At 43.6% G+C, this 9,751-nt stretch overlaps 1 pseudogene; it reads right to left on the reverse strand.

Moving 5' to 3' along the window:
- Positions 1 to 680: 680 nt before the first annotated feature.
- Positions 681 to 1,956, reverse strand: LOC102254326 (annotated as a pseudogene).
- Positions 1,957 to 9,751: the final 7,795 nt, after the last annotated feature.

Consider the following 9,751-nt stretch of genomic DNA (forward strand, 5'->3'; position numbering starts at 1 on the left):
AGGGAGGGGGGGGGGGGGGGGGGGGGGGGGGGGCTCCACTCCACTGCGCCCTGATTCCCAGCAAAAGGACCTAGGCGACAGGACCTGATCTCAGGAAGGTAGCCACAGCTGCAGAACATAGATCTGTTTCAAGAAAAGTTGGGAATGCAGACTTTCATATGAGCCCTATTCCAAAAGGTGGCAGTTTATTCACATTGTGGCAAAGACACCTTCAAGAGTAACATAAGTGGGTAAAATCAGGGCCAAACCAGGCCCTTTCCTTATCCAATCTCTCTGAGGCACGTGGACAGAACTAAGTCTCAGCTTTTCGCAGGATACTTCCAGGGTTCTTTTTTAGTCTAAAGGACAGTAGTTTGTCTCCATTATTGCTCTTTGGGATTTTTTCATCATCGGGTAAAAGGTATGTACATTGGGGCAATTCTCTTGAGATACAATATCCCAGTTGCACCAATGTGATGACAACAGTGACCCTCAGAGGGATGGAGCTGGCAGATGAGGAGCAGGGAATTCTGAAAACCAAAGCGATGACAGAGATGCTAAGCCTTTCCTTCACGTGTCTGACACCCCTCCTTAGGCCGCCTGCAGGCCAGGTGTCTGCTGGACCTTTACTACTTGATGTCCTGGCAGGCTGCCCATGGCCCTGCTAGGCAGTGTGCATGGCTGCCTGGGTCATGGGGGAGTCATCCCAGCCACTCTTGGTACAGATCCTGCACATGGGCGCTGTTCTCCAGGGGCCACACCATGATGGCAGCGTAGATGCCTTCCATCAGCCACAGCAGTGCCCTCTGCATGCCCTTCATCTGACTGGGCTTTGCCTCTGCAGCTTAGGGCATGCCAGCGCAGGCTAGGACCCCACAAAGTAGCAGGAGAACTTGCCCCTCTACAGCTTCAGGGCCACTTCTGGATGTTCCAAAAGCCATAAGCAGCCTCAAAGCATAGCAAAACCTCTCTGTCCCTTTCAAGAGTGACCTCCTTGAAGTCATTGTTCCTCAGGATATGGTAGGTGAGCACTCCCGAGTCCTCGTTGAACAGATCCTTGGTCATGTGCCTGAAGATGTGCGCCAGGTACCCGTCGGAGCTGGCACCCTCATGGAGCCTCACCTCTTTCTCCTTCATGTCTCTAAACAGTGTGTCCGTGGTAGCATCATTTGAGGTGAGGTCACACTGCTCCATTATCTAAACAATTTCACCCGAGGTTAACACACAGACAGCACCCTGGGAACTATGTAAAGCTGTGGGAACATCTTCTCAAAGGGCCTCCAGTTTCTTGTCATAATACAAGATCACAATGATGTGGAAAATCTTGTCTGGGGACAGCTTCTGCCGTCTGGTGAAGTAATCCTTCACCAGAGAGCCCATGATCTGCTGGGGAGACTTGGCCATTCAGAAGTGGGGGTTATGGGGTGACCTAGCACATGTTCTATATATTAGTCCCAGCCAGGGCAGGCAGAGGTCAGCATGGGTAGCCAGGGCTCTTCCTTATGGTGCTGGCAGTACTGACACACAGATTCCTGCTGACTCTCCAGAATGCTGAAGTCCACAGGTATCTTCATGTCAAAGACAGTGAGCCCCAAGGCTTTTGAGGAAGCTGCAGAGCCTTCTGGATGCATCAGTGACACTGAGGCTGAATTTAGCAGGGAAGTAAGGCAGAGACTGAGGACACATGAACATTGCCAGCACCTTGTGCTTTGAGGTATCACATTTCTTACTAAGGTTCAGAACACAGAAGAAGTCCTTGGTGTTCTGTTGAGAATCTTGGACTCCTTTCTCTGTGGTCACACAACTGTCACATGCCAGGAAGTCACTCAGAAATATCCTGGCATTGGCCAACTTATGGAATTCTCCCTTCTCTGTGTTCTCCTGAGCTGGACCACGGACGTTGACTGCAGCATTCTCTTGGTCATTGGTTTTTGTTTCTTTACTACATTCCTTCCCTGTGTAGTGATCACACTTCATCTGGAGCGGGGCAGGTGGGGGCTGGCTTGAGTAACCTGGAGGAAGCACAGCGAGAGCAGTCAGTCACCATTGGTCACCCCTGGCACTGCTGGCAGTATCCTTTCTTCCTTGTGGAGCATCTAGGGAGGAGAAGCAGCCGCAGTGCCCGAGGCCGAGTTCCAGGAGGCTGGAAGCGCTGTTGGGGTCTTGCAGGAGGCACTGGTCCATTGGTGCCTGGCCTGTCCTCTGGAGATTGAATCTACAGGACTATGAAGAAAGCCGGTCCCCAGTTCTGCCCCACCTTCGCCACCAATTGATTGGAGTCTGAGGGCCAGGCGGAGGGACCAAGAGGCCTGCCTTCCAGCTTCTCACCAGTCCCCATGCTACTTACTCTGGTTCCCTGTTAACCATCCCCTGATTAATGGGAGTCTGTGGGCTGGGGGAGGGACCAAGTGGTCTGCCTTCCACCTGCTCACCAATTTCTGCTGCCACGGAGCCTGAGGGCCAGGGAATAGACCAGTCGTTCATTTGGTTGTTACAGACCCTGGGTTTTTATGTATTAGGATTCCCTTGTTCTTTCATTTGTGGGTTGTTTCTTTGTCTCCTCATTTTGGATGCCTGTTTGGGTTTGTGACTATGTATAGGTAGATCTACTATGCCTTTCAATCTCTAGTGCAGGACAGTGTCAAACACTCTTTCTGATTAATTAGATCAGACAAAAACTCAGACTCCAGAGACGACCTCTAGCTGCAGACTGATGGAATTCCTCCTAATTTGCCCTTGGGCAATTGTCCACAGGTGTGACAAAAGTTTTTTTCAACAGGGTGGGGTAATTGTTTCTGCCTGGAGGCTAATTGTTATTCTCAGTCTGGTGAGGGCAAGGTGTTTTCCAATAGGGTGGGTCAGTTGTCTGTCCCCCAGACAATGCCTCCTGTATACTAATTGTCTTTGTGAGAAAGGTGACCTTTGCAGCATGAAGGAATGACTCAGCACAGGAAACCAGGGTATCTGCCTTCTGAGCTCTAATCTCAGAGTCCTCTATCCTGGCTTCTGCCTTCACAGCTCCAGTCCACTCTGTCCTCACAGCTCCAGTCCACTCTGCTCTCCTTCTGCCAGAGCACATGTGGGTGACTCCACAGGGAATGTTGTGTGTTGGCCCTTTAAGAGGGTACCTGAATTTTTAGCCATCTTTCCCTTGTAGACAGCAACCTGTGTGGATACCCTCCTCTGTTCTGGTGCTCTCTGCTGGGGTGCCCAGCTTGGGGATTAGGCCCACAGTGCTTAGTGGCAATCCCTCACAGCTGAGATAGAGCTCTGGACTTCAGTTGCCGTCTGTGGGTGCCTGGCCAGCCATTTTTCAGCTCCTCCCCTCCTACCAGTGTCTATTCGGTCTCCACTTTCAGTCCTCTGGTATCAGGGTTCACTCCAGGGAGTCATCTGTTGATTATTGAGTATGATTTTCTGTATTTTAGTTGTATTTCCAGTTTGGACCTGGGAGCATGTCTGTGAAGCATCCACGTACTCCACTGCCATTTTTAATCTCCCTCCAGAGAATCCAGGTTGTGTTCTTTTATTTCCTTTTCATTGGGATACTAAAGAACCTGTTGATATCTATGTTAGTTAAAAGTTTTAAGGCACTTTTAAAGTTGTAAACAAAGAAAATTTTGTATTACATTATCATTTGCATTCCTAGCCCTTTAGGCTATATATAGGAGGGGACAAGACTGAACTCTTGTACTGTAACAAGTGTGGGATCTTACTATAAACAAGTAAATGTTGATTGAAAAACAAGTTATATAACCACATATTTTCTGTGCTAATTGTGAGCACTTGAAGACTTTTATTCCAGACTGACTGGTATCCTTATAAAAAGAGGAAATTTGGACATAAATGGTGTGGGGTTAAGGCAATAGACATGAAAGAGCATTTTAATCTGGGACTTCTAGCTTCCAGGACTGTGAAGAATGAAATTCTTATTCTCCTTTTTTTCATACCAGCCTAGCAAACTAATGCAATATGCTTTTGCTATGTATTAACTATTTAGATGGATACCAAAAAAAACTGATAAAACTCTGTTAGAGACAGGAACTGATGGCAAAGTTATTTGTCCCTGTGCCTTAGGGTTTTGAACTATGTGACCATTTAAAAATGAAACAAATATTTACTTCTAATAGCCCCTGTTGACCAAAGTAAATGACATTTTCATGAGTAAATGGCATTTTTTAAAATTTTTATTTGTTTTTTTGCTAAAAGTATTAAAAAGGGTATTACATATGTGTCCTTTTTTCCCCCCGCCCTTGACAATCCCCTGGCCTCCCCTACCCCCCAGTGTCTTATGTCCATTGGTTATGCTTATATGCATGCATACAAGTCCTTCGGTTGATCTCTTACCCCCTTCCCTCCTGCCCCCCAACCCTCCCCGGCCTTCCCGCTGCAGTTTGACAATCTGTTTGAGGCAGCTCTGCCTCTGTATCTATTATTGTTCAAAAGTTTATAATGGTCTCTATTATCCATGAATGTGTGAGATCATGTGGTATTTTTCCTTCATTGACTGGCTTATTTCACTTAGCATAATGCTCTCCAGTTCCATCCATGCCATTGCAAATGGTAAGAGTTCCTTCTTTTTTACAGCAGCATAGTATTCCATCGTGTAGATGTACCACAGTTTTCTAATCCATTCATCTACTGATGGGCACTTAGGCTGTTTCCAAATCTTAGCTATGGTGAATTGTGCTGCTATGAACATAGGGGTGCATAGATCCTTTCTGATTGGTGTTTCTGGTTTCTTGGGATATATTCCTAGAAGTGGGATCACAGGGTCAAATGGGAGTTCCATTTCCAGTTTTTTGAGGAAACTCCATACTGTCTTCCATAGTGGCTGCACCAGTCTGCATTCCCACCAGCAGTGCACAAGTGTTCCTTTTTCTCCACATCCTCTCCAGCACTTGTCGTTTGTTGATTTGTTGATGATAGCCAGTCTGACAGGTGTGAGATGGTACCTCATTGTTGTTTTGATTTGCATCTCTCGGATGATTAGTGACTTTGAGCATGTTTTCATATGTCTCTTGGCTTTCTGAATGTCCTCTTTTGAAAGGTGTCTATTTAGGTCCTTTGCCCATTTTTTGATTGGATTGTTTATCTTCCTTTTGTTAAGTTGTATGAGTTCCCTATAAATTTTGGAGATTAGGCCCTTATCAGATATAATGTTGGCAAATATGTTCTCCCATGTAGTGGGCTTTCTTGTTGTTTTGTTGATGGTTTCTTTTGCTGTGCAGAAACTTTTTATTTTGATGTAGTCCCATTTGTTTATTTTCTCTTTAGTTTCCAATGCCCTAGGATCTGTATCGGTGAAGAAATTGCTTCGGCATAGGTCTGAGATTTTGTTGCCTTTGGATTCTTCTAGTATTTTTATGGTTTCCGGTCGTATATTTAAGTCCTTTATCCATTTTGAGTTTATTTTTGTGTATGGTGTAAGTTGGTGGTCTAGTTTCATTTTCTTGCATGTATCTGTCCAATTTTCCCAGCACCATTTATTGAAGAGACTGTCTTGACTCCATTGTATGTTCTTGCCTCCTTTGTCAAATATTAATTGAGCGTATTGGTTGGGGCTGATTTCTGGGCTCTCTATTCTATTCCATTGATCTATATGTCTGTTCTTGTGCCAGTACCAGGCAGTTTTGAGAACAGTGGCTTTGTAATACAGCTTGATATCTGGTATTGAGATCCCACCTACTTTGTTCTTTCTCAGGATCGCTGCAGCTATTCGGGGTCGTTTTTTGTTCCAGATGAATTTTTGGAGAGTTCGTTCTAGGTCTGTGAAATATGCCGTTGGTATTTTAATGGGAAGTGCGTTGAATTTATAGATTGCTTTGGGCAGTATGGACATTTTAATGATGTTGATTCTACCAATCCAAGAACATGGTATGTTCTTCCATCTCTTTATGTCTTCCTCTATCTCTTTTTTCAACGTCCTGTAGTTTTCTGAGTAGAGGTCTTTTACCTCTTTAGTTAAGTTTATTCCTAGGTAGCTTAATTTTTTTGGTGAGATGGTAAATGGGATTGCTTTTTTAGTCTCTCTTTCTGCAAGTTCACTATTGGTGTATAGAAATGCCATAGATTTCTTGGCGTTAATTCTGTATCCTGCTACATTGCCGAATTCTTTTATTAAGTCTAATAGTTTTTTGATGGAGTCTTTAGGGTTTTTTAAGTATAATATCATGTCATCTGCAAATAAGGACAGTTTTACTTCCTCTTTTCCAATTTGGATGCCTTTTATTTCTTCTTCTTGTCTAATTGCAATGGCTAATACTTCCAGTACTATGTCGAACAGGAGTGGTGAGAGTGGGCATCCCTGTCTTGTTCCTGTTCTTAGGGGAAATGGTGATAGTTTTTGTCCATTGAGTATGATGTTGGCTGTGGGTTTGTCATATATGGCTTTTATTATGTTGAGGTATGATCCTTCTATTCCCACCTTGCTGAGAGTTTTTATCAAAAATGGGTGTTGAATTTTGTCAAATGCTTTTTCTGCATCAATTGATATGACTATGTGGTTTTTTTCCTTCAATTTGTTTATGTGATGTATCACGTTGATTGATTTGCGGATATTGTACCATCCTTGCATCCCTGGGATAAATCCTACTTGGTCATGGTGTATGATCTTTCTGATGTACTGCTGGATCCGATTTGCTAAGATTTTGTTGAGGATTTTGGCATCTATGTTCATGAGGGATATTGGCCTGTAATTCTCTTTCATTGTGTTGTCTTTACCTGGTTTTGGTATTAGGGTGATGCTGGCTTCATAGAATGAGCTTGGAAGTGTTCCTTCCTCTTGGATTTTTTGTAGTAGTCTGAGGAGGATAGGTTTTAGTTCTTCCTTGAATGTTTGGTAAAACTCCCCTGTGAAGCCGTCTGGTCCTGGGCTTTTGTTTGCTGGAAGCTTTCTGATGACTGCTTCAATTTCTTCCATAGTTATTGGCCTGTTGAGATTTTTAGATTCTTCCTGATTAAGTTTTGGAATGTTGTATTTTTCTAGAAATATGTCCATTTCCTCCAGGTTGTCTAGTTTGTTGGAGTAGAGTTGTTCATAGTATTTTTTAACAATCATTTGTATTTCTGTGGGGTCTGTTGTTATTTCGCCTCTATCATTTCTGATTTGGTTTATTTGGGTCCTCTCTCTTTGCTTTTTGGTGAGCCTGGCTAGAGGTTTGTCGATCTTGTTTATCCTTTCAAAGAACCAGCTCTTGGTTTCATTGATTTTCTGTATTGTTTTTTTGGTCTCTATGTCATTTATTTCTGCTCTAATCTTTATTATCTCCTTCCTTCTGCTCACTCTGGGCTTTTCTTGTTGCTCTCTTTCTAATTCTTTGAGCTGTAGATTTAGATGATTTACTACCATTTTTTCTTGTTTGTTGAGGTAGGCCTGTAGAGCTATAAACTTCCCTCTCAGGACTGCTTTCATTGTGTCCCAAAGGTTTTGGATTGTTGTGTTTTCATTGTCATTAGTTTCCAGGATGTTTTTAATTTCTTCTTTGATCTCATTGGTAACCCAATCAATATTTAATAACATGCTATTCAGCTTCCAAGTGTTTGAGTATTTTGGGTTGTTTTTATTGTAGTTTATTTCTAATATTATGCCCTTGTGGTCTGAGAAGATGCTTGGTATGATTTCAATCTTCTTGAATTTGGGGAGACTTTGTTTGTGACCCAATATGTGGTCTATTTTTGAAGATGTCCCATGAGCACTTGAGAAGAACGTATATTTTGTTGCTTTGGGGTGAAGTGTTCTGAAGATGTCAATTAAGTCCATCTGATCTAGTGAGTCATTTAGGATTGCTGTTTCTTTGCTGATTTTTTGTCTAGCAGATTTATCCAGTGATGTCAGTGGTGTATTAAAGTCCCCTACTATGATTGTATTGTTGTCGATCTCTCCCCTGATGTCTTCCAGGAGTTTTCTTATGTATGTGGGTGCTCCTGCATTGGGTGCATATATGTTTATCAGGGTTATATCCTCTTGTTGTATTGATCCCTTTAGTATTATGAAGTGGCCTTCCTTATCTCTTGTTATGGCCTTCACTTTGAGGTCTATTTTGTCGGATATAAGTATTGCTACCCCAGCTTTTTTTTCATTTCCATTTGCCTGAAAGATATTTTTCCATCCCTTCACTTTCAGTCTGTGTGAGTCCCTTTTAATGAGGTGGGTCTCTTGTAGACAGCAAATGTATGGGTCATGTTTTTTTATCCATTCAGCCACTCGATGTCTTTTGATTGGACCATTTAGTCCATTTACGTTTAAAGTTATTATTGAAAGGTACTTGTTTGTAGCCATTTCTTTTTTTGTGTGGCTGTTTTCTTTCTGGGCTTTTTATTTCTTCTTTTTACACCAGTCCCTTTAGCATTTCTTGCATTGCTGGCTTGGTGGTGATGAACTCCCTTAGCCTTTTTTTGTCTGTGAAGCTTCTTATTTCCCCTTCAATTTTGAATGATAGCCTTGCTGGATAGAGTATTCTTGGATTCAGTCCTTTGCTTTGCATCACTTTGTAAATTTCTGTCCATTCTTTCCTGGCCTGATGTGTTTCTGTTGAGAAATCGTTTGATAATCTGATGGGGGATCCTTTGTAGGTAACTCTCTGTTTCTCTCTTGCAGCCTTTAAGATTCTCTCTTTGTCTTGTACATTTGCCATCGTTATTATGACGTGTCTTGGTGTGGGTCTTTTGGGGTTCATCTTGCCTGGGACTCTCTGTACTTGTGTAACTTTTTTCTTCCCCATATCTGGGAAGTTTTCTGTCATTATTTCTTCAAATAGATTTTCTAATCCTTGCTGCTCTTCTTGTCCCTCTTGCAGCCCTATTATGCGTATGTTACTTCGTTTCATGTTGTCCCGAAGCTCCCTTAGGCTCTCCTCCTGTTTTTTAATTTTTTTCTCCAGTTGCTGTTCAGATTGAGCTTGTTTCTCTGCCTTATCTTCTAACTCACTAATTCGGTCCTCTGCTTCTTTCAGCCTGCTGTTGAAACTTTCCATGGTGTTTTTGATTGTAGCTATATCACTTTTCATTTCTTCCTGATTCTTGCATAGGTTGTTGATTTTCTCATCCATCCGGTGAATGAATTGTACAACCATTATTCTGAATTCTTTTTCTGTCATGTTGCACGCTTCAACTTCATTAATTTCCTTTCTTGGTGATTCCTCATTGTCTTTCCTCTGGGTGTTGTGTCGTTTCTTCATTCTGCTTATCTCCCGATGGATCAAAGGTCGGGTTGCGTGGGCCTGGGCCGTGTGCAGTGGGAGCCTCCCACCACCTTAGTGTCACTGAAGAGCTCTGACACTAAGATGTGTGGTTGTTGTTGGTTGGTGGGAACCAGGCTCGCTCTGAGTCAGTGTTGCCAGCGCTCAATGTGGCCTCGTATGTGCCCTTAGAATTAGGGACCCTGCATGCACCGTGCTGAAATAGAGACCCCCCTGGAGCGTGTTGAAAACCAGAGCCCCCTAGCATGCGCCAGGAGTCAGAGTTCCCCAAGAGTCCAGTATCAGAGTCTCTGTTGCTTTGCGCGACTTCGCCTTGAGAATCAGGGTCCCTGTGTGCCCTTGCACCAGGAATTGGATTCACTGGCTCTTAGTATGAATGCACAGGGAATCAGGATCTCAGGCGCAGGTGATAAGAAACACAGTCAAGTCACTGGTGCTTGGTGCTGCCTCCTGCCCCGAGAAAAGGGATCCTTGGGCCTGTGCTAGGCAGACAAATTCCCGTTCGCGCGATTGCTCCCGGCCCAGGGCTCCCCGAAGCCGGCAGTGCGAGTAGGATTAGTTCCTGGTGCTGC

This window comes from Myotis brandtii, unplaced genomic scaffold (assembly GCF_000412655.1).
Source record: "Myotis brandtii unplaced genomic scaffold, ASM41265v1 scaffold1047, whole genome shotgun sequence".
Taxonomy (NCBI): domain Eukaryota; kingdom Metazoa; phylum Chordata; class Mammalia; order Chiroptera; family Vespertilionidae; genus Myotis; species Myotis brandtii.